General features: G+C 42.2%; 1 long non-coding RNA gene across 3 annotated transcripts in view; it reads left to right on the top strand.

The window, feature by feature from the left end:
• Positions 1–26,058, top strand: part of LOC309700980 — a 62,380-nt gene that overhangs the window by 27,693 nt on the left and 8,629 nt on the right. For all 3 annotated transcript variants that reach the window (XR_014274820.1, XR_014274821.1, XR_014274822.1), the window contains exon 2: positions 20,276–20,360. This is a non-coding gene — a long non-coding RNA (uncharacterized lncRNA). The remainder of the gene's footprint in view (positions 1–20,275; positions 20,361–26,058) is intronic.

The following is a 26,058-nucleotide window of genomic DNA, read 5'->3' on the forward strand; positions in this document are numbered from 1 at the left end:
CGTGTATTGGGCAATCTCAATCGATCCGTCAAAGTGTCAGCCGCCCCCACCTTTTCCCCCCATGCAAGGATTTTTTTCATTCTCTCTCCTCCCCCCGCCTCTTTCATCTGACCATCTAATCGTTGATGCTTTTTTATTCTTAAAGGTTACATGTTTTCATTTCTAATCCCATGGCCGTAAGTAGATTCATAAAGTTATCACCGACTGAATGTTTGCTCATATGTTTCATTTATCCATCCATCTTTCCATCCATCTTCTTAATTAAGCACATATCTAAATGAGGGTGGTGGGAGGGTGGGAAGGTATCTTCTAATTATCCCTTTCTGTTTGAAGCCTGCTTAATAATGCGCAATCATGCAGGCTTTGAATGCAGTTGAAGGGTCCATGTGGAGACCAAATTAATGCACACGTAAAACAACTGTCTATCCGCTGAATGCAGTTTAGTTTTACATAAGCTTTAAAGAAATCAAAATCATGACATGCTTCAGGAACAGGAAGCCCAGACTGCAGTAGTTCCAGAATTAACGGGAACTACTGGCTGCAATTCTCACTAACAGTATAAAATATACACGTAACTATCATGATCATTGGTTTTGGACTCTGAATTTTAAACTATCGATGTTAGCATTCTGGGTAGCACTATATCTTTGTTTTTGTTTTTGCTTGTTTGTTTTTATCTAAACCAGAAGTTACTTTGTGTGGAAGAGAAAGTGTAGCACCAATTTATCATTAACACTAAGCTAGCAACTTCATAGACAGTATAAAGCTATTGTGACATTGCAGATTGGTTTCGGACACTCTATTTTTAAGCTTCAGTGTTAGCATTTTGGCTACCACTGTTTTGGTTTTGTTGAAGGATGAGAAAGTGGTTTGTTAATTCGTGAGATAATACTAAGCTAATAACTTTAGCCAGTATAAAAAACTGGACAAAGGTACGTTGCCTATTGGTTTTGGACTTTTCATTCTGAATCTTCAACATTAGCATTTTGGCTACCGCTGTGTTATTTTTTGATTTGGATGAAAAGGTGGAGCACAAATTTATCAGCTAATACCAAGCTAGTAGCTCCATACATTTAGGACCATAACTAATCTCCAAAGGACTGTAAGTCTTTTTGAAACCATAGCTATTGCCATCACAGCTATTGGTTCTTAGACAGAATGCAGGTTTAAGACACGTCATTGTTGGTTTCATTTTTCTTCATTTTCCCGACCTGGAAGCAAGTTTTACAATGCACAGAGATACACATATTGATTAATTAATGCAATATCTTTGTGGATGGACACAAAGCAAACCACAATATTAGTCAGATTAACCATTAAAATGATACAAAAGGCTCTGTCCAGTTTAATGACTCAATGAGGCCTTGTATGACTATCATCTATAGCTGCCTACCAAGCTCAGTTACCCAGCAAATGAATTAGAATGGGAGAGTTTTTAATGCTGTTAAATATTTTCACATGGGAGTCTGTGGGCATTGACTCTCTTTTGGAGCGGCCACTAGTACTCCTCTCAGGAGGTTACTCCCAGTTTGTCCCGAAAGGCTAAAGCAAGGTGCACACTGAAAGCATTATGCTTCCTGTGAGGTTAGAGGGGGTCATCTACTAATCAAATGGTCAGTGATCAATCCGGGACTCCTCCAGTCCACATGTTGAAATATTCTTGGGCAAGATCCTGAACCATGAGCTGACCAGATGCATCCAGTGTGTGTGTGTGTTTGAATGTCAGTAAAACTTTTATAAATAGTGTATTTACTACCAGGTCATATGTCAGTCAGTGGTATTCTGTACTCAGAATGGTAGCTTCTTCAGTTTTATTTCACCGATAGTAGCTTGAAGTCACCAAATGTTATTCACTTTACATGGTTTCTGATCGCTACATCCCTGCAATTCGCTTCCATCATAGATGCAGCTCAGCCAAAGAGATTAGATAATGGATTCTGAGATTACGGGGCGATCGTGGCTCAAGAGTTGGGAGTTCGTCTTGTAATCGGAAGGTTGCCGGTTCGAGCCCTGGCTTGGACAGTCTCGGTCGTTGTGTCCTTGGGCAAGACACTTCACCCGTTGCCTACTGGTGGTGGTCAGAGGGCCCGGTGGCGCCAGTGTCCGGCAGCCTCGCCTCTGTCAGTGCGCCCCAGGGTGGCTGTGGCTACAATGTAGCTTGCCATCACCAGTGTGTGAATGTGTGTGTGAATGGGTGGATGACTGGATATGTAAAGCGCTTTGGGGTCCTTAGGGACTAGTAAGGCGCTATATAAATACAGGCCATTTACCATTTACCATTTAAATCAAATGGGTATCCTGGTATCCTTCAAATGGATGGTCCTTTTTGTGGATTTCCTCTTACTGTATGGACAGAATTTTCTTGCTGAGCTCTAATGGAGTGATATGTCGAGGTTTGTTGTAGGGTCAGAACATTGCCAATAAACCTAAATGCAGCTGCTAGGGGGAAGAATGCCTAATTAAATGCACAGAATAAGTACCTTGGATTGATATTAGCACCAAGCTTAATAAGCAGCTCAGGATGAAACCAATCCACAACAAATGACACTTCTTCCCAGTTTCATTATAAAACATCACTCCTTCTAGTAGCTGTTACATTTATTCAAGCCTGAAAGTATAATTTATTTCTACATCGACACGTGGCTTTAGTTTAAAGATAAAAAATAATTTCCGTTTCATGCAATGAGGTGCATCGATTTTACGTTTGGAGAAAAGAGCAGTGATAAGGGACCTGTATTTGGCATCAGCAGACATCCTAGTTTAAAGAGAAATAAGGTTGGACTGTTGCAATCGAAGCTGATTTAGCCTTGTAAAAAATATACTATTAAACCCGGCACAGCTTCAACCATAGTGCAGCGCAATCACGCTGTTTTCCATACATGTATCACAGCCTTGAACTTTTCTAGACATTACCTGATGAAGGCCTGTGTGAAAACGCCGATGTCTAAATCATTTAGATAGGACATTAAATTGGATTACTTTAACTCGTTATGTGTTGGACTAAACAAAACACTAACAGCACGACTGCAGTTGGTTTAAAATGCTGCTACACACCTGACAGGTGCATGAAGGCTTGATCATATTTAGCTTTCTAATTCCTGAATTGTTGCACTGTCCTTCCTGTGAAGTACAGGATCAATTCTAAATGATCACTTATAAGCGCTTCCCTAGGCTCGCTCCACATGACTGAACAAATCTTTTACAAACCTATGTCCTATGACGCTTACTTACATCTGTTGATCACCACCTTCTAGAAATTCTGAGTTTTCGATTGGCTTCCAGTGACACCCCAAAACTCTGGAATCATCTCCCTCGCCAGATTAGGTCATTTACCTCACTAAAACACTGACTACATACTTGTTTTTATTCAGACTAGCTTTAAGTTACGGATTCATTTAAATAATAATAATAATGCATTTTATTTGAGGGCGCATTTCAGAAACCCAAGGTCACCTTACGAAGAACAAAATTAATAAAAGGAACAATAGTCATAAAATAAGTTAAAATTGCAAAACAGAGCTTGACAACAGATAAAATCAGCACTAAAGCGAATAAACCAGTTTAAACAGATGTGTTTTGAGCTGTGACTTAAATACGGAGAGGGAGTCAATATTTCCTGTGGCAGGAGGAAGAGAGTTCCAGAGCCGAGGAGCAGAGCGACTGAAAGCTCTGTTCCCATAGTAATAAGGCGTGAGGACGGAGCAGTAAGATGAATAGCAGATGATGATCTGAGAGTGCGGGAAACAGTGGTGATATGGAGCAGGTCACACCAATATGAAGAAGCAGATTTATGGACACACTTGTATGTAAGAAGTAAGATTTTAAAATTTATCCTGGCTTTTATGGGCAACCAGTGAAGCTGCTGAAGAATTGGGGTAATATGAGCTCTTAACGGAGTACGAATTATGACTCGTGCTGCAGAATTTTGAAGAAGTTGGAGTTTATGAAGGGACCTTTTAGGTAGACCAAATAGGAGGGAATTGCAGTAATCAATACGGGACATAATAAGACTATGGACAAGGATGGCAGCAGCATGGGGAGTAAGGAAGGGACGGAGTCGGTTAATATTACGTAAGTGGAAGTAAGCAGACCGGGTTATGTAATTAATGTGAGACTGGAATGAATTATTAAGTATGACACCCAAACTTAACCTGAGGGGAGGGAAGGGTAGGAGAATGTAAAAATAGTAATAATAGTAAAATAGTAATAATAATAATAATAATGACCGGTGAGCAGCGGCAGCCAAGCGCGCCAGCGTACACTCGACCGGAAGTTCAATTTACATCTCTTTTACACTTATTATTTACTGCTATCAGTTTTTTGTTTGAACTCTTCAACGCCCAGTCTATTTTAGGCTATTTGATTTACATGTCAAATATGTTTTTATAAGCTTTTGAGACTTCTACACCATTAAAGTGATTTTTTTTCTTCCTGAAAAACCAAAATAAATGGTAGAATAGATTTTGAGGCAGTAAATTGCAAAGAAAAAAAAAAAGCCAGATATAGCAAATGTGATAAAAATTAAAACTCATAAATGCAAATTAATATTTATTTGATTTACAAAAAGGTTTGCGGAAGGTTCAATAAATACTCCATTTCGTGCTTTAAATGGTTAAATCATTTGGATAGTTTTCGATGATTTCACATTGGATGTTGTAAATATAATATATATATAAATAAACTTGCTCGACAAGTCAGGTTGTACCTGTGGCAGGCTGATGAATTCACAGTGTACAGACATCACGTGTAATCACGTGTTCTGCCCCTCGCAGTACGAATGCATTTAAAGCAGGGTGTCTCTGTTAGTACAACAGGACTGATGCGGACAATATCCGAATCCCATTCTGCCGACACTTGCTGGAGCTCACGTCTGAAAAAAAAAAAAGATAAAATATTTGCCACTGTGATAACTTTCCAAAGTTGTTGTGCTATAAATAGGTTTGCAGTTTCTTATGGGACACAGAGTCACAGATGTGTACAGTCATTCATCATCTCACCTGAAACACCTGGCACCTGAAAAAACATGAGCCTAACAGCACGATATGTAGTGAAGGTTGCCAATTCTCATTTATTTTAAGAACCACGTTTTTTTCTCTTTTCCCTATTTTCGGTTTTTGAATTTTGATTGCTGAGAGTTTGAAGCCAGTCTCTGTTGTTTCTCTTTCACTTAGAGTTTCAGCTGAAGCCATTTCTCTCTGTGAAGATTCCAGAAGTGCGCAATGAGACCTGAATATTTTCTTTAATTAGGGTTCTGTGGGAATAGATGACTGCTCATACAGGTATGCGTGCTTGGAGGTAAAACACGTAGTCCAAGCCCTGCAAGAATCTTATGGATGTAAAGGAAGTTCTACCCCAATGAACACAACATTTTCAAAATACTGTATGATCTGGCGAAGTAAAAAAAGGAAAGAAGGAAGAAACATCATGTTAGAACGGGTGATATCAGCCTGCTGTCTTTTATGTCTCGTTCGACATCGGTTCAATACATCTGATATGAGATGTGAGGAAGAACAAAAAAAACATCCTCGCGGTGAAAGAACAGAAGTGCTTTTACATACTTTCAGCTTCTGATCTCTGACTTTTTTCAGCTTGTTTTCTCTCCTAAGTGGAAATCGACATTCAATCACCTCCTGTTGCCTTTTTTCTTTCAGCCAGCCGGCGGGAGGGCAAGACAGTGGTAAAGGCAACCACACACATATGATGGGCTAGATCTTCGAGTGTGTGCGCTTGATACGCTGCTCCCCTCTCTCTCTTGGTCATAACGTGTCATTCAGGACTCTAATACTCCCACACAGAGCCCCACGACACGGGGCGTGTGGTCATCTGTCACGCAGAGGAGACGAGTGTGCAGTGTGTCAGTGCCCTTGTATATCTCCGCCATCTAGACCGGCTGTATACGTGGTTTTTGTGTTTTTACAGCTTGGATGTGACTCGGTCTTTGTGTGTCTGTGGAGAGACGAGGGGAAGCTGTCACTCATGCCGTTACCATACCTACCCCGCTCTCATCCCTTCACCTTCTCTCGCTGCAGAGTTCAAAGGTTGCCATATCCCCAGTGGGAACACAATGCGCTCTGCCCTCGAGCCATCGGTGCAGGCGCGCTTGGCAGGTGGGGAAGATACTCTAACCTTTGACCCAGTGAGGTCTTAGCAGTGAAGAAGAGGAGGGGTGGGGTGGGGTGGGTGGTAGAAGGCTGCACAGGCTTGTAGATTCAATTGATCCTGGCTGAGGACTGCCATATAGAGGTTGTGGGCGGAGTGGCCTTAGAGCTTCAGAGCTCAGTGACTCGTGCTGACTGCCTCCTGGATGTCAGACGGCCCTGGGCGAGAGAGATAGCCGCTCTCTAATCCGCAGTCTCTCTCACCTCGCCTCCTCCGTGTTTCCAAGATAGCGGATCTTTTGTGTCAGATCTTTGCAGCTGTCACCACTGTTGCTTGCAAGGATGATGCTGGCTTTGTGCGTGTTTGTGTGTCTGTATGTGTGTGTGTGTGAGTGACAAATACACATGAAAACTGATAGATGTAAGAGGTGCCTTTACAATGGCCCCCCTAAAATAGAGAGCAAGGTACCCATGGGGCAGGAAGTGTCACAAATATCATGTAAATTTAAAAGAATGTATTCAGGACAAGGGGTTGTCTTATGCCTTATGTTTGACAGAGATGAGAATACTTGGTTAAATTTCTTTATAATATGTAAAGAGATACACATTCAAATTTCACTTAGTTTTATTTTCATTGTGTTTAGTGTGTTTATTTTATTTGAAAATTAGACTAAAGATGAAAAATCTCTTTTACTAGTGTCCAACAAAGACAGCAGTAAGAGTGGCCCTAGGAGGTAAAACAGGTCATCTACTAATTGGAAGGTTAGCGGTTCGATCCCCAGCTGCTCCAGTTTTCATGCCAAAGTGTCCTTGGGCAAAATAGTGAACCTCAGGTTGCTCTCTGATGCTTCAGAAGCATGAAAGTGTGTTAATGTTAGATAGAAAGCTATTAGCAATGAAAAAGTGCTTGTATGAATGTTGTTTGAAAAGCACTTTGAGTGCTCCAGCAGAGGAGAAAAGCTCTATATAAGAACCAGTCCATTTTCCTGTAAGTAGCATAAATTAGTAGCGCATACACATATAAATATACAAATCCGTGGACCAGTTAAATGCAGAGTGTCAAAATGAGCAAACCTGAAACATCTGCATTATCTGATGCACACGGGGCCATTTTAACCCTTCTGATACAATCAACACTAAAACATTTGAGACAAAATTACGGTTTATGTCCAAAGAATTTATGCTGAAATCCCATCTCAAGCACTTAGCTCAGCTCAGCCGTCTTTCAGAAGAAAGGAATCATAAAATATGTGTGCGGAGAAAGAGCATCCAGGTTGTGTGTTTGTGTGCGTGTTTGTGTTGCCGTTTCCATGTATGCATAGGGGAATAGCAGGGGACAGTCAGGAGCAGGGTTATTTACTCTGCGGCCCAGGCGACCTGTCCGTCCTCACGTCCAGCCCCAGCAGATTAAGATGCAGCTGCTGGCGGCTGCCAGAGTGGGCTGAGATTGATGGGGAACACGGGGGCCGCGGAGGCCCTGCAGAATTCTGAACAGAGCCTGAGCGCACCGGTCGGCTATGCTGCCAGCAGACGCCAGCTCCTCTCCCCTCTCTCTTGTCACCCCTTTTTCTATCTTTTTCCCCCTGACTTTTCTTTATCGCTCTATTGCTCTTCCTGCCATTGCCCCCCCCCTCTTTCTTTCTGTCATTCTGACACTTCCTGCATTCCTGTTTTTCTGTCACTCTTTGCCCCCCCCCACTCCCCAACCAGTCTCACAACCGCCCTCCACCTTCCACTTACTAACCCAACTCAAGACGCTGTCTCAGCAGCTTTAGCAGATTTGGATGTCATGAAACTGCAGGTGTGTCAGTGCTGTGTGTGTGTGTGTATAGGAGTGAGGAGATATATGCTCACAATAAATAATTCTCTGTTTAAGATGGGTGGCAGGGAAGTTAGCTGGGAGATGAATGCCCCTGTGAATATGTGCGAGTGTGTTTATGAGTGCCAGTGTGGATCTTGTTCTACCTGCAAGTTTCAGCCGACAGAAAAAAATAAAAAAGAAACAGCAATTATCGGGACGTGTCAACACGTGCATGCGTTTGTGTTCGCCGGTTCCTCTGAAATAACTCTGATGTGGCAGTGATGCAAGAGGGAAAAGATGGATGCTTGTCTGGATGCTGTGTGTGTCTGCAAATGTGTGTGCATGCTGAACAAACTGCACTGGCAGGATTTTTGTTGGGGTCCCCAGGGCCGGAGATGCATGAGTCAGCGGCCAGTAGGATTTATAGCCAATTGATTAAATTAGCATTTGTTCTCCTACTGGGGCAGCAGCCTGTCAGTACAAACATAGAAGCGAAACACACACAAGCACCCAGGCGGGGAAGAAACAAGCGCACACCTGTACGCCGACTGCTGTAGGGAACGCAGAGGGTGAAAAGAACCACACAGCAGAGAAGAAGGATGGAAAAAAGCAGCAGACAATTAGCAATGATGTCAGTAAGTCAGCATGATTAACATCCGGATCGCTGAGATGTAAATACTTGAAGAAACACATAGTACACTCCTGCGAGACTCCTTTCTGAGCGGCTCCTTCATGCGGCACGGCGAGCAAGCAAGGGGGTCGCGTACACATGGCTTGCTGACAAGCCTTTTTTATGACATTCATCAAAGCCATCTGCCATTTTCCGCTCAATTAATTTGTTATGGGAAGTGGGATCAATTAAGTGCGCGCAGTAATGGCTTTATATCCTTGTTTCCCTTTTATAGCCCAATATTTTCTGTGCTCCACTCTGGCATGAAAAGGGGAAATCGATATCCCCAGCTATTTTCCCCTCCTGTGGACTAATTTGTTTTTGCCACTCTCTTCCTGGCATGATAAACTGGCTGTAATGAGGGGTTAGGGCGAGGGGACAGACTAAACATAAACCTGCACTCTAGCCAACAAGCCGAGCGGGCATGCTTCTTCCGATGCGTTTACTTGATCCAAGAAACAGAATCTACCAAGAGCTGGATGTGGATATTGGGAATGTACTGCTTCAAACTTAACTAGAGACACAGCGGTATCAGGACGGATTGACCTTTGGTCTGTTATCATTTGATGTGTCGGTCACCTGTAGGGACATTGAGTGGCTTAGCTGAGGGTGGAGATGATGGATGGTAAGGGCAGAGTTGAGACAGTGACGAGTGAAGCGGTGTTAGTTTGCGTTACCATTAGCATGGGTGTCACGAGCCCTGCCTGGCTCGCCCTGACCCCCGCGATGCATCGATCCCTTCCCCGTTAAGCCTCCTGATGGGCTCGATGATATGATGAAGAAGTGGGGGAGCGGCGAGGGGGTGTTTGAGCGTGTGCATGTGCATGTCTTTAGAGCAGGTTTAGACCATCATTCGTCCAGAAGAAGGCCTGATGACATTGGCGTATTGATTTTGACATCATCTGGTTTGGATGTGCTTTAGAGGCCGGGTCTTAAACCGAGGCGACCGGAGTGTCACCTTGTTTGTGTCAGCAGGCTTATGGGGTCACCAAGGTCCCAACTGTACAGCCAAGCTGTCGTATTTAACAGAGAAGTCAGACAAGTTGTTTTTGCTGATGAAGGTAAAGGTTGATTTCACAATGTAATTGCTGTAGCATCATGACACTATTGGCAATTAGATCAGCTTCCTATAAGGAAGATGCATTTCTGTCTGCCACCTGGTATTAAATCTCCATCGCTCGTCTGTGGGTACATTTTCCCAGGTAGCTGAAATCCTGGATAACAGACTAACTGCATCAACTGTGGAAACTTTATTATGCATAAGAGGAAGGGGAAAGGCAAAGTGATAGACACCTAAAGTGAAAGGAGAGTACTCCTTAACAGTTGGCCACTCAGTTCTAGAGTTCTTAAGTTCTAGATTTAAAAAATCTTTAATTTAGAATTTGTCTGCTTATTGTCTCAATACAGGCGGGTGTTTTAAAACAGAAGTAATCCCATCTTTGGAACAGTGAAGCAACAGGCGTGGTTAGGGGTAAATTATATATTCCCACTTTATTACATATATAGCACTTAATGGCTCTTGTTATAGCTGATGGTTGACGGTGAATATTCATGGTTCTGGTTGGATGCTTAAAGACAGGTTGCCTATGACACATTGCGCCTTGCTGGTCACCCAGAGGTTTGGGGTTCTACTGGCCCAAAGCAGGAAGTCTTTTTTTAACCATAGCTATCACCATCTAATGGCCTTCTAATGGAATGCAGGGTTAAGGCACTTCTGATTTTTTTTCATTCCACTAGCGCCGTTCACATTTTATACTAATTTTAAATTAGTGCTAATTCATCAGCTGGTTAGCTAGCATTAAAATGCCTGAAACATGGTTAAGAAGTCCAGGACGGTGTACACATTAGCTGAAGTACTTTCATGCAGCTTAAAAATATAATTTATAAATCATTTATTTTACACTAGTAGTTAAAAGGTAGATAAAGTACTGGTATTTTATTAAGCTAGTATTTTATAGGCATAAGTAGAGAATTCACTATCACAGAAACTTGTAAAAAGAATGACAGATAACACAGGAAAACTTTGCACTAACCCTAAAATATTTAAATGCTGATGCAGCTGATGCTGATGAATAATATAACCCTTATTATTGTTCCCTTTTAAAACCTATGAAAAAGAGGAGGACTACTCGACTATGTGTCCCACAGCAGGGTAGCCTTCCAGCCCGGAGGTCAAAGTCTCCCATTGTTTTCAAAAGTGCACTAAAGCAGTTACCACACGAGAAAATGCAATTCATCACTTGATGGATGATGACCCTTTTAATTTTCACCAACCTAGCTTCAGATCCATAAAGTCACAAACATTTCGTTTTGTATTGACCACTCTACTGGAACTGGAAACGAAGAAATCAATGCACGTCTCCACCTACATTTGCTTGGCACTCTGCCTTGAGTTTTTGTTATGACAGTCAAAAGAAGTATGTAATGTAGCACTGTAATAGGAAAAATGAAAAAGATGCCCATTAATGGATTTTTTTTAAAACAATGGGTGGCTGGGAGCTCTAGGAGGTAAGACAAACCTGCAGGGGTGAATGTACGATAGATCTAGAGAAAGAAAATCCACTGGTGGGCTCAGACTTTGTTTAGTGTCTGCAAGCCAGAAATAAATGACTCTGGTGTTATCTATTAAATATCAATGCATCATTACTGCATTGATTAATTCAGTCATTTGCTTAATTACAATAAACAAATGAGACCAATTACCAACCCCTGCATTGCATTTCTATTGTGGGCCACTAAGCCAGACTGCACAATATTGCTTTACATCAGAATGTTAGCAGTTTCGCTAATTTAAACAGAAAGCAATACTATACTGGGTGGTAGCCTTCTGTTTTTTCAGAATTCCTAAACTAATGGTAGCATTGTAGAATAATACCTTCAATCTCAAATCTCAGAATTTTCTCAGAGTTAAAGTCAATAAAATTTGAATTCTGGCTTTAATGACTTCAGTCCTGATTTTGATCTCGTAATTCTGATTTTTTTCCCCACTGAGAATGCTTTTTTTTTAAAGACATAAATTAGTAAATTCAATTTTTATTTTTACTTTCACTTCACAGCACACCTAAGCCCGTACATCTATCAAAATATTTTATGTAAAAATATTTATTTACAAAAATTCTACAAAAAACAGACATGATTTTTTTTTTCAGTGACACTGTTGAACTGTGTCCACGTAGTTTGTGTTTGCGGATTCTGGTTGAGCTGTTTTAAATGATCCATTTGAAATTACATTCTGCAACAAATGTCATTCTGCTAAATACTGAAGTACACACTTCAAACACAACTTTGACGTTTGCACCATCACAGGGACAAGAAGTAAAAGGGCAGGTGTTGAGGGTTTAAGCAGGACTGTGGGATGTCATTTTCTTGAGCAAGTACCTGCATACTGTCAGCTGAAAGCAACATCAGGCTGCAGTATAGGAAAAAAATATATCACTTAACTGTATTATGCATTAATCTGCCAATGCGATTTCATTGATCATTTACTGAATGATCTGGAACACCAATCCAGATCATTTGATGGTTATGACTCTCTGTTGTCACTACACTCTACCTTGTTTGCATTTCACGTAATCCGCCAACCTTGAAGATTTTGAAAAGCAGAAAAAAAAATTCCCTCTGTGTTTATTGCCTGGCTCAAAGCGATCCAGGCACTAAAGATGTGTAGGGTCAGCCTGCCGGACACCAGCTTCATTCATAATCAGGCAGCCAACACTGGCTGTGAATGGTGGGCGGGAGGGGGGAGCAAGATTTGGCTGCCTGTCAAGACCGGCCGCAGATTAAAACTCCATCGATCCGACTGTAATTTATTTATCAATTCAAGTAAAAATTAAACATTGACCCCGTTCTTTGAAAATCCCTCCTTTTAATCTTGCTGGACGTAGTGACTTGAATACCAACGAGTCAAATTTTGGGTCTATTATTGTGGAAAAAGTTAAACAAGTCATGCCGAAGATGCAGGTTTCTCCTTTCTTCCTCCGGCTTTAGAGTTAAAAAAAAAAAAAAAAAAAAAAGACTGTTAAAAGCTGCAACTCTGGCTTTTTCTGCATCTCCCAGACCCCGAGGAGTTTTACTTCTGACAATAAACAACTCATACATTTCTCATCGCTGCACCAAACCCTTAGTTCCTCTCTCCACCATCTGTATTCTTGTCACTCCACCTACTCTTCTGATCTTTTCTTCCCTCTCTGGCTATCACTGAGTTTTTCTTTCCAGCTCTTATTTTAATCACAAATGCCAAAACATACCTACATACTGTAACTTTCGTATTGCAACATCAAAGCCTAGTATCTTCTCCACTCCAGCCTTCCTTCTTCTCACCCTCCTCCCTCTCCTTACTTCCCCTGAGCCTGTTACAGATGTGCCAAGTTTCTCGTAAGGCCCACATCCTGCTGACTCAAAAAAAAATAAACACTCGTGGCATCGTTATGAAAGCTTCAGCCTTTCCCTCGTATCCCGTGCTCCGACTACCTCCCTCAGATGAAATAATAAGGTTACCTGGCTCACGCTCATGTTAAACAGCCTCCCTTCCCCCGTCCCCTCACCTTACCCCTCGCTCTGTGATGTCCTCCTCACCCCTTCCTGAACCCTCCCCGTGACCGATCCTGTAATCCAATTAAAAGCACATTAGGGCCAAATGAATAGCGGTAGATTTAATTAGCTGCTGACGAAGGTTGGCCGGATTGCTCGCTGGCTGGCTGGCTGGCAGTCGGGTGGGTAGACTGGGTGCAGAGGCTCATTGGGGGAGACGAGCATTGTTTGCCTTCAACCCGTCGATGTTGACAGCGTGAGCAGCGTTTGCTGACAAGCTGGCAGAGGTTTGCGTGCACTGCTACTGTGTGAGAAATTGATTTTATGCGTTCAGCCTGTGAACGTTGAAGGATTGATCTTGTGTGCTGGATATACTAAAGGAGTAGAATTAGTCACTGTAATTATTCCTCTTTCTCTTTACTAAGATGCAGAAGATCTGGTGATCGAAAGAGGGAATTTGTACTAATGTGATCAGAACTTTGTAAGATGCACTGAGCACTGCACTGTCTAATTTGGACCCGCAATGTACTTAGAACAACCGATTAACTCTTTGAATGTGCAGACTGGCATGTCAGTATAATCTTAAGACAGACCGTTTATACTGGTCAGGTATAAGTATTGTGTTCGTCCCCTTTAGCTGCCAAAACGGTAACAAACTGTGATGCACTGTGTATTCTGACGCCTTTCTATCAGAATCAGCATGAGTTTTATGGTAATTTGAGCTACAGTAGCTCATCTCTTGGATCTGACCACATGGGCCAGCCTTTGATCCTCACGTGCATGAGTGAGCCATGGCCACCCACATTCCTCACCAATGTTCAACATTGTTGAACCATTTTTCATAGATACTGACCACAAGTGCTGCAACTCACTCAAATACTTACACTTTTTCCCCATTTTTCCAGCTTCTAACACATCAACTTTGATGACAAAATGTTCACCTGCTCCTTAATGTATCCCACCTACTAACACGTGCCATATAAAGAGATAATCAGCGTTTATTCATTTCACCTGTCATTGGTCATCATGTTATGGGTGATTGGTGTAAATAAGATGGAGGCAGCTTCCCACGTAGCAAGCAGGTCTGGCCTGGATCTGGTATCAAGCCGGCACTGCTGGCTGACTTCTGGCATGATAAGAAGTATGTCATCCAGATATGGGCCAGGCCTGGCAATGATGCCACTGCCTATGCAGTGGCATGCCATATCTAGCTCAATTGCGGTTTGGTTTATGTGGCCCAGGCCCATAGAAAACAGGTCTGACACGGATCCGGCATCAAGCTGGCACTTCTGACTCACTGGTGTCATGGCACGGTGTATGTCCACCAGATGTGGGCCAGGTCTGGCAATGATGGCACTACAAATACCATGTTGCAATACTATAGTGCTATGGTAGCCAACATTTCAAATGCAGGTTTGACAGGTTTGTGAGTGTACACTTTACCCAAAACCTAGTGACGGTTTACTCATCTTTGCCAGCGGGTGGCTGTAGCTCAGGAGGCAGAGCAGGTCACCTACTGATTGGAAGGTTAGTGGTTCGATCCCTGGCTCCTCTAGTCTGCATGTCCAGAGTTTGAATGTAGTTAAGACGCACTCAGTTTAGAGCAAGTGTGTGATTAGGTGGCATGTTGTATAGAGCACTTTGAGTAATCTGGGAGAGTAGAAAAGCGTTATATAAGAATCATTCACTGTCTGAACAGAGTTTTGTCATGTTACTTTTGCACTATTATGTTCTGACACATGTTGTTATTACATGGCTCGATTAAGGTACACATTAGGCTGACATCTGGGGCCAGAGCTGAAACTGTTCTGGGCCAGCATTGTGTCTACAACTGGCCTGTGGCTGCACACAACTTACACATGGCCCACATACCACAAAGAATGATGGCCCTTTGGTAGCCCAGATCAGGTTTGCCAGAGGTAATCCACACATGGGCCAGCACAGGAGCACCAGTGTGTCTACAACTAGCCTTTTGCTGGCTCATGTGTGGGCCACCAAAGGGCCGTCATTCTCTGCGGTACGTGGACCATGTGTAAGCACATTGTGTGGGCCAGATCCGGGCCATACCAATTTTGCTATGTGGGTTTGTGGTGTCATCTGTTGGTCTTGAATCGTGGATCTCACACTATAATGCATTAGTAATCTAATTAATTAATCCAGTGCTCGTCTTTGGATGTTTCTGCCTTTTGTTCTGTTCTCTGTCAACATGATCCCACACTGCTTCAATAATGTTGAGGTCCAGGCTCCGGGGAGGCCGATCCATGACTGATAGTGCTCCACTGTGTGTTTTTCTATCCAGGTATGATTTTACAGCATTAGCAGTGTGTTTGGCATCATTGTCATGCTGAAAAATGAAGCTGCTGCCATTCAAAATATTGGCTGAAATGCCAGTGGTGCCATCACAGATGGCTGTAGACACTCACTGTTGTACCTCTCTCCTGATCTCCTCTCTACATACTGATGATCATTTGAACCAAAATTTTCAATTATTTCCAATAAACTCAAGATGTTTGCAGAGTAGTTTACCGTCAGTTTTTGAAGAAAAACACAAAAGACACAAATGTATCTTTTAATGTTGTATACTTCATAATACTTTAACAAAAAATCATTTGAAAGCCACACTATGAGTGGGTTTAGACTTCAAAGATGCTCTCACGCTGTCAGGTCATATGGTAAGCATGCTACAGAAGGGAATTTCCTTACAACACATGGTATGCAAACACCATAAGATATATCTCAATCGTGTGCTGCTGAAGAAGTAAAGCAGTTTATTGTTTTGTTTTTTTCAAAGTTTTAGGATGCTGTGCTGCAGCACAACATACAGCACGTCTCATTTCTGCCTCCTTCCCTTAACTCCAGAAACTGGATGCAACCTTTCCTGCTGCAGCCTCCCAATGTGCACAGTCAGCAGAGTAGTCAGCGTAACCCACTGTGGCATCTGCATCATGCCCCTCAGTGACTGTGCGTGAGTGTGTGTGTGTGTACTGTATGGGTGTGCACTCAACTCCTAATGAAGAGAGACAGACTCTGCTGGGGTCTCTTTTTCCAAGCAATGAGAGTGCTCTGGTACAGTAGGTGGACAGTTGGTGTATGGTTTTTGTTTTTTGTTTTTTTTTGCACGCTTGAACACATGTTCTTTTGCTCATGTGGTCATGCATGAGTGATTTTTTTAAATTATTATTATCATTATTATGATGTCTAGATGCATGCAAGCCTATGAATGAGCACACCACACCATACTGTACACGAACGTGCGAGTGTTTGAAATGAGATCCAGGTCCCGGCCTCTCCATCTTTCTCTGCAGGTAATAAAAATATAGAGTGCCCTCCAGATCCCTTTATAGAGAGAGAGTTGAGACCGCAGCGAAATCTAGGACAGGCTCCATTGATTTGGAGGCTACAGTATTACTAGCCATCACAGCCAAGGCAATATGAGAGGCCTTTTTTTTTAAATCACACAGCTACCCCGAGCCCAGAGGGACAGAAAGAAGGTACAGCGAGAGGAGAGGGGGGGAGTTGGGGGATAATTGGGAAAACTATCCTTTACTTTGTTTCCTCTCCCTGCCACCCCTGTTACATTGTGTGGATTTTATCATGGGGGAGAAATAACATATTTCACACTTCTGCTTGCATTTTCTTCTTCTGCTTTTACAGTCAAATCTCCACAGTGCAGCACTCGTGTTACACAGAAGATGTAAGACGAGTGCTGCACTGCTCCAGCAGTCCCTGCATGTCATGGACATGGTTCCTTTTTTTATTTGTTATACTCGTTTAAAATTTACATTTCTATTTAGTGAGTCCAGTGAACATGCCAGGGTGTGTTATATCACTCTTGGGTCCATTAAATGTGTTAAAAGCCCATTGTCTGATTCCCCCAAAAGTCAATCACAGACAGGGGTGGGTGGGGGGTAAAAAAAAAAAAAGCATTCTGCTCTCAATTTGGTTTTCATCCAACAGCAGTGATTGGTGCCATTTCAAGAGCTGGGCTTTTTACACTTCAAAGGTGTGGACAAATGGAGGAAAAAAATGTTTTCATGGTGTCTCCTTCTCCTGGATTGGGCTCTTCCAGATCTCAGGAGAGCAGTGGAGTGTTCTGGGTCGGGCCAGGAACCGACCTCCTCTGTCTGGCTAAATAAGATAAGACCCTGTCATTGTATCCCTTCACTCCACAGCCCTGACCACATCAAATATTCATGGGCCACAGCAGACTCTTAAGTAAACTGGCCAATTTGTTGCGGAAGACGTGCATTAAGATTGGCTGGGCCGATATGCGATTGGGGCCCCCTGGGGGGGACGGGCCAGACAGTAATGGGCGGCTGCCATTTTGGATCTCCCTGTCTCTATTGTTGCCACCCGGCGGAGCGGTGAGAGGAAAAGGGAGGGGGCGCGGCAGCACGTGGCGGTCTGGCTGACGGTAAGAGGCCGGTGAGGGAGGGACGGGAGAGCAGGGATGGGGGAGGAGATAAGAGGAGGTCACCAGAAGCTGTCTTTCATCTGGACGCATGTCGAGAGCGAGTTAAGGAGAAGGATGTGCGATGGCCGTGGTGCACACATAAATGGTAGCAACTTTATAGATCATATCAAAAGGGATAAACACAGCGTACAAGTGTAGCGCGTGCACACCAACACTTTTGAAAGATGGCTCCAGCTGCATCTCCAAATAATAGTTTCCAAGGATAGCCCTTCTTCAGATTATATCTCCCAGAGGACACAAGTTGACAAATCACTAAAGCGCATTTTTATTTTGCTTTATGGGCGCCGAAGTTGAGCGGCGTCTAGGGATAGACACAACTTTACGCTCGGCGATTCCCTGTAGGGCATCCGATGGAAATGAGCTGAGAAAGCTGTCTGCGGAAACGTCTGTTAGAGTAAAAAAGAAGAGGAGGAAGAAGGGGGGGGGATAAGAAGATGAAGCTCATAAAAACCACCCAACTCGTAAAACTGTTGAGCCGATCTGAGAAAGTGAGGATTCCTCGAGGCAGGAGAAAAAGTGGGCGAAGAAGAGGAGGGAGGGGAGGGCTGTAATCCTCGATGGCAGCGGGGTGAGATGGTGATCTGTGGCCGCCGAGAGGGCGCCGGCGACAGAGATGGCAGGGGCCTGGCACGGTTATTAGGTCACTTCCGCAGAGGACCGACGGGTGTTTAGAGAGTGACCGGTTTGCCGGGTGACCCCTGACAGCCTGCTCGTCATCTGGCACAGGGGAACTCTGGGGGATTGGCAAGAAGCTTGTTGTGAATATTAAATGTGACATTCTGTCTTTCGCTTACAGCGAGAGAAGAAAAGAGACAGAGGGAATAATAATTTGGGGTAAAAACGGCCACCGTTTATTTCCCGCCGAGATCATATCGTTCTTTGCCACGTTAATCACTCCTCCTTGAATCAATCGTAGTTGAAATTCACCACATAAAACTATATTTAAATCATCTTGAAACCTGCATTCACAGCATGCAGAGAGCTTTGATTGTTGCCTCAATGGGCTACACGGAGAATGAGGCCATTTACATGCTAATAGCTGAGCAGTGCAATTTTCTTATCATGTATGTAAATGAACACACGTGCAGGATCAGTTTCGTCCAAATATAAACAGTCAACAATATGCCGACTTCATGTTAACGTTTCACTTTATTTATTCGCTCGGTAATTAAACGCTGCAGACGCACACGATTCCTCGTTGATAGCCTCGTTAGCATTAATTAAGTCTAATTAAGAAAACAAACCGATCTTTCGCACCTGTGGTTTTGCCTACACGTCTTCAGGATTCGTTGTGTGTCCAGCATCTATAATTGGATCTGTAAAGAAAACCAGCTCAACCTTCTATAAGTGCAAACATATGGCAAGAGTATGCGTGCATCCCATGTGTGGGAGTTTTGAAGCCTGCATTACTGGAGCAGTTATTAAAGTAGGAGTTGAAAATGTATCAGAGGGGAAAGAGAAAAAAAAAACAATGTACAAAAGGCAGAGTGTGTGTGGGTGCAGATGAGGATTATTCTGAGTTCTGCCATCTGTAAACAGGCGGACAGGTTTGTTTCCAGGATGATGAGACGGAGCAAGTAAAAACAGCATAAACAAATAAAGTCAGCAGATGGCAGACTTCAGATGAGGATAATGACTGTATTCCTGGATTTTTTTCCTTTTGTTGCTGTTGAGATTTTTTGTCTGTTCTTTTTACCTTTTGCATGTAAGAACTGAATAAAACCCCCTTTGCCACAACGGCATTGCTGAATGTGGAATTGTGTGATCTTGTTCAATGCAACCACAGTTTAGGACGAAATTGCACTATGCAAAGAAAACTTGCGCATGCTCCTCTGTGACATGACCCAGATCCATTACAGACCCCTTGTCACATAAAAACCCCCACAATACGCAACTTTGTAGTTTGTAAAGCATGTTTATTGCCGTATTGTACATCCCTACTGAAGCTGTGTGATGTTTACTCCAAGTTTTTTTTAATGGCCGCACCATTTGAGCAAATGACAGAATGCAAATGTCTCGTGCATCATTTTAAACACATTTCCAGTAAATTAAGCCTAATGTATTTGGTATCTTTAGAAACTTTATTAGACATTAGCATAACGTGCTGTCAGACTGAACAATGCTTGGCCTCACAGCATGAGGCTGTAATGACTGAGCTGCTGGTAGGCCAGCCCAGTGGAAGGGTTATTAAACAGCAGTACTGCTGTCTTTAACATTGTGGTATGGTTGCTGCTACTAAAGCCTTAAGAGCAATTTGGCTTCTCTCTGTTTTTTTGTTTGTTTTTCCAAACTCATCAGTAAAGATGTGTGTAATCCAGCATGAAGGCAACATCATTTCAGTGTATTGGTAGGCAGTTAATATATGCACATGTGTATCCAACATATAATCCCTAGCCATCTCTTGTCATCCCACATTGTATTTCAGCTGAGATCTGATGACTGCAGAGGCCATTTTGAATGCACTGAACTCATGCTCAAGAAACCAGTTGGAGATAATTTGAACTTTGTAAAGTTATATGATGGTCATAAAGTGATGGATATGGTCAGCAACAACACTCAGGTTAACAGCAGTGGTATTCTTCTGCGTCTATTGAGATGCTCTTTTGTATGTCTTGGTTGTAACAAGTACATTTGTTTGTTTTTGAGTTACTCTTGCCTTCCCATCAACTCAAAGCAATCTGGTATTTCTTCTCTGACATCAGCCATCAATGAGGCATTTTCACCCAGACCTGAGGTTGAAGGCAGTGGCGAAGAAGGTCCAGGGAATCTGTTGCACAGGAAAACAAGGTAAGCGACAAAACAAGTAGCAAGAGCATGAAAACCAAAACCAACGTGCAGCCAGTGGCGAAGGAGAGTGTGAGTGGAGATTTAATCCTCAAACTGATTACCCAGAATCAGCTTCAGGTGTTCAGGACTGCAGGAGAGATTATGGCTCCGCCCAGGGGTGGAGACCAAGGAACTCAGGTGTCTGATGGAATTTTCCAGTCATACCTCCAGATCATGACACAAAGTCGTTTAAACCTGTTAAAAAGCAGGTTAATTTAGTGAGAAGTGAAAGTAGAATGACATCAATTCAATTCAATTTTATTATGTTATTTATTATAGTGCCAAATTCCAACAAAATAAAATCTGATTCTGGATTTAACCAACCCGTTCTCACTCCCAAAGCGTAACATTTTACGCTAGGTGACAAATCGTCACCATATTACGTTTTCGGCTACCCACCACGTTCCTAAATGACGACCTCGGAAAAAGAGGGAATATGAGAACCGTCTGGACTGAACCTACACATGTTCGCTCTTTTTCTTCAAATCGCTTAGAAACACGCTATTTAACATCATTAAAGTCCTGGATAAGGTCAGGAATAAGGTTATGGTCAGGGCTAGGGATAAGGTTAGGTTTAGGGCTGGAATACAGGGCTGGAACGTCTACTACCGCGGGAGCGTCATTGCACTGGATTCCAGCCATAACCCGCCGCGTACCATAAGAACGCCGAAGGTCTCCTTTCGCGTTCCTCAGGAACGCCGCGGGACGTGACAAAACGTCGGCATGTTACGCCTCGGGAGTGAGAACGCTCTGATTTAACAGGGAGCCAATGAAGAGAAGCCAGTATGGCTGTCTTTAGTTCTCTTGCTGCAGCTTTTTGGATCAATTGACATGCTAATAAGAATGAATTACAATAGTCCAGCCTAGAAGTAATAAATACATGAACTAGTTTTATAGCATCACTCTGAGACAGGATGTTTCTAATTTTAGAGATATTGCACAAATACAAGAAAACAGTGTTATTTTAATTAGAAAGGGATATTTTTAAAAGTTCAGTACATCAGACTAGAGACACAGTTATGCAAGTTGAGTGGAAACATGTTCATTGTTCATGGCGATTTATAAGCCTAAGCAACATTATTAACCATGCACACCTTTAAGTGCTTGCCTAGAGCACTCATTACTGTCTATTACATCCAGCAGAACCTGCTGTCATGAACGATATTGAGCCAGTTCTGCAGACCCCATAGGTCTTTTGTGCAAGCTGTTATTATAACCTGGGTTTTAAATTTAACTGACCTCTAGCAGCTGTGGGAATAAGTGCATGTAAAATGTGCTCTGGTTTCATCACCTTTAATTGGAGTGGAGCTTGGCACCCTGGTAGCTTAGAAAATTGAGGTTTCTCTGACATCTTGTTAACATTTTGAAAACATGCATTTAACCCTGATCACAATCTTTTCCAATTCCAATTCAGTAATTTTGGTCCCTAGAGCTAACAGAATGACAAGTAAAAGTAAAACACAAAAATATCCCTGGATTATACCCCAAATCAAGTTTTAAAGTTATATTTTTACCACCACCACAACCCCATCTGCCTCTTCATGCTGACTTTCACATTCTTTTTTATGAAAATATCAAATATCAACAAAGGTTGTTTCAGACTCATATCATTGTTTAGTTGGATAAGGTGCTTGTTTTTGTGCCAATCTTTAAATAAGTGAAAGTGGAAGTAAATACTGAGTGAAAGCAAAAGTTGCAGACAAGAAAAAAAATACCATCATTGTTAGTTGAAAAGCTTGTTGGGTTTATGATACTAGATAAAAGGTCACGTTAAGGTCAAATGTACATTTAGACCTACAGACACGGGATCAATTGTGTCAGAGTTACTTTTCTTATTTTCTAAAGGTTAAAGACAACGACAATCTGCACAGCTAGGATGCAAAGTCAATGCTAACAGGCATTTTGAAAAAACTGTCTACTGAAATTTCCCATAAACAGACAACCGCAACCTAGACAGAGGAAAGCTGGAGGTCATATCCCCATAAAAAGCAATGTCATGCACAAGTGAGGCAAGGTTCATTGTGCTTCACTTTGTGGATGATCGTTTGTTGCTAGTGGACTTTTCGGTCAGCACCTGCAAGTCCAAGAGGCCAGCGTTCTTTGCCAGAAAATGGTGCAACCCTCTGGGTTTGGGCAGAGAGGCTGCACCAACCGAGGGAGTCTCCCAGGATTTTATTCCTTACTTTTGCAAATGAGACATTGAGTCTCAATGGATCTACCTGTATAAATAAAGGTTGAATAAAAAATAAAATACAAACAAGAGGGTGAGGTGGAACATAAGCTGTCTCACACTGGCCTGTTGTTGGTGAAGAGAGAGCTGGTTTATATTCAAACCCTAACTTTAAAAAGAAAGAAATATTTAACCTTTATTTATACAGGTAGTTCCACTGAGACTCAGTGTGTCATTTACAACAGAGACCTGCAACAGAGACTAACATATAACTTGCATGTTAATGGGATTTGGATAATGACCAAAAGAGTAAGATTGCAAATACAAGTGGCAGTCTTACTGCTTGTATAAGTTCCTCCAGGGTGTATAGGCTCTGCCTTAAGCCTTGATTATACTCCACTGTGGACATGGACAGCTGATGTCCGAATAGTCATTCCTCTTATACTTCTTTGTAGTTGGCTTTAAGTCCACTGCCTGGGGCACACGTATAGTTGGCACATTCTCCGCAGACAAGTCTGCACTGTCACAAACACAAACACAGACATCTGAATGGACCTCCATACTCACTATCTATTGATTTGTTACTCAGAACCGAGCGAATTCGTCAGCGTGGGAAGTATAACCCTGGCTTTAGAGATATGATGTGAACATTATACATCTAGCAGATGCCGGAGTAGACTAATGGCTCCTCCATTTTGAAAGGCACCAAGTGAGGTGGTTCACACATCTGATTTTGATGCCTCCTGGGTGCTTCCCTTTAGAGATTTCCCAGGGACCCCCAAATGGGAAGAGACCCCAGGGATGCCCAACTGGGTAAAAACCCCAGGGTAGATCAGAACCTGCTCATATTGCCTGGTAATGCTTCAGGGTTCCCACAGGAGGAACTGGGAAGTGTTGTTGGGGAGAAGGACATATGGAAAGCCATCCTTAGCCTGCTGCCATCACAAAATAATGGATATATGGTTGTGCACATTATCGTGTAGTACATTTCCATTGTAAATATAGGGTATATATTAGAAGTTTTTATATTTTCTACAATGTCATACCTCAGTCAGCAAAATTAGGCAGACAATTTGATCACTTGGCTCAAATTTGATATATGTTTGCTTGCAACTTTGCTAGTACCTGCCATTGTGGTCTCTGGCTGCCACATCGCTACTGGCCCTCTTTTTTGTGAAAGCCCATTAAGACAAAGAAAGCAAAAGGGTCACCCTTACTAGAGACAACATCAGAATCCTGCATTTCTATACACTACACCATCCTAAAGCACACAAATATTGCAATCCCCTCAGCTCCAGATTAATTAAGCATTCACTCATTGTGATGTTTACCAGCTGAACCCTTCATCGCTATTTCTGCAAAGAATGATGACCAAATCCTATAAAGTCTTTGACCATACACTCAGATTTGCATGTCAAATATTCTATAGACATTATATCAAAAATAAACTTTTGAGAGATTTAAAAAAATAAAACTTGTTTCCTAGTACTTCCCTGTATATTTTCCCCATAGTAAGACTGCATGTGTATCTAGACCTGAATACGTCTATTTAACTGTGCCTGTGACTGTTGGAGAGAGAGTGGCTGAGTGTGACATACTCAGAGGTCATTCTCATAAAAAAATGGAAGGAAGTTCTGAGCATTAGAGGAAATCCAATTAAGACCCCGGTACAGTAGTAGTGGCATTTAACAAATATCTCTCCTCTGTGTCTCCCAGCAGTGGCCGGGCGAGTGAGCCACACTAATAATAACACTCTCACTCTAAGTTATAGTCTTATATCGCGTTATGTCTCCTATATGTCCAAGAAGAATTACATTTCTATTCACTGTGGTGACGAGGGCATTCGTCAACGCCTACTGTAACGACCAATCATCGGTGGTTTTATCCATCATGTGTTTATGCATGTGCACATATACAAACACGCACAAGGATGAGGATCCATCCATTACCTGAAATGTTTGTATTCTCCCAAGGTGGGTAAAAAAAAATCAATGCAAGGCAATATTACTATTGGATTTAGTTTATGCTATCGACCTACTTCTGTGGCACGTAGATCATCTGAGCAACAGCGAATGGATGACCTGGTAACCTGCATCCAGGGTCACTGCATTAAAGCTCGCTGCTGTTCCTGATATAGTGAGTTTACTTGTCATTTATAGATTTTCAAAAAAACTGGCAATGGTTTGAAGAGGCTCTTATGGAGATAAAAGGGTGAATTTTGGATGATGTGCATGCCAGAAAATAATAATATCGTGAAAATTAAAAGAAATTACGGTTACTTTTGCTTTTTTGAGGGCTCATAGGTAATGTAAAAGCAATTTGCACAGTATTAGTGGCTTACTGTTTTGTATAAATTGGAGCGCAAACACAATTTAAAAAACCTCATTGTCTGTGTTCTATCCCTTAAACACATAGATGAAAGAAAAACATAATTACCAAAAAAGAGCATCCAGCTAATCTCTTCGCAGAATTCATGAGTGATGCTTTTGTTTCTGCTGTAGGCAATATTAAAGCATTTTGAGCGTCAATAAATCAATTTTAACTATCTCGACACGATAGTGAAAACCGAATGTGCTGGATCAAATCTGGATTATTCTTTTGTGGAACAGAAATTATTAAAACACAAATCAAAAACAAATTATGCACCCTCATTTACAGACTTGATTTCAGATAGGACTTTTTGACTCCTATGAATATGCAGATATCTGTAAGCAGGGGACAAGATTTTTGTTGTACCTGAAGCTTTATGATTTCTGTTTGTAGTCTGAATTTGGTCAGCCTGTCACTTTTGGGCAAGGCTGCTTTCTGTCCCAGCACATTCGCACCTAAATCACTGCATGCTGATGCTTAGTCAGTATGCAACTCATCATGTTTAAACATGAAGGGTTTCCCTTTAGCATCACTTTCCTGTGTGAAGACAAGTCCACATTTGTAGGCAGGTGGGACTGTGGAAAGGATAATCACACTGACCTCCAACCAGAAAACCAACATGATGAGAATCTGAGTTGTGTTTGGGAGACACTTTGTTTTTTTCTTACCTCTTCAAATTAGTTTGTGTTTTCCAGCATGTCCTTGATTACAGCAGTTGCATGACCTTGATTCCCACGGTCGTTGTTGACACTAGCAGAGTACTTTTGCCTAAAATGACCCTAACCCGCACTAAAGTGCTACCTACAATATCACAATGTAAAATAGTTGGGTTCTGATCCAGCATACTAAGGGTCAGGGTGTTTAGCCATAGTATGTACTGTAGAAGTAATAATGGGATAAAAATCTTAAGAGTATTTGGCGGAATGAAATATTGAAACCGTCAGCTTTTACCTGAAAAGTATTCAGCTTTTTATTAACTTTATGCATTAATTAACAAGGGTCAGCAACTGGAATAGGACGCATTGGCCCAAATAGCTGCTCACTATACCAGAAGTCCCATAAAAGAAAATTGCCCCCTACCCTGTAAGACTTAGCAAGCAGAGTAGCTGATGGATTCCC

The sequence above is a fragment of the Aulonocara stuartgranti genome, assembly GCF_965226115.1.
Source record: "Aulonocara stuartgranti genome assembly, chromosome: 23".
Lineage (NCBI taxonomy): Eukaryota > Metazoa > Chordata > Actinopteri > Cichliformes > Cichlidae > Aulonocara > Aulonocara stuartgranti.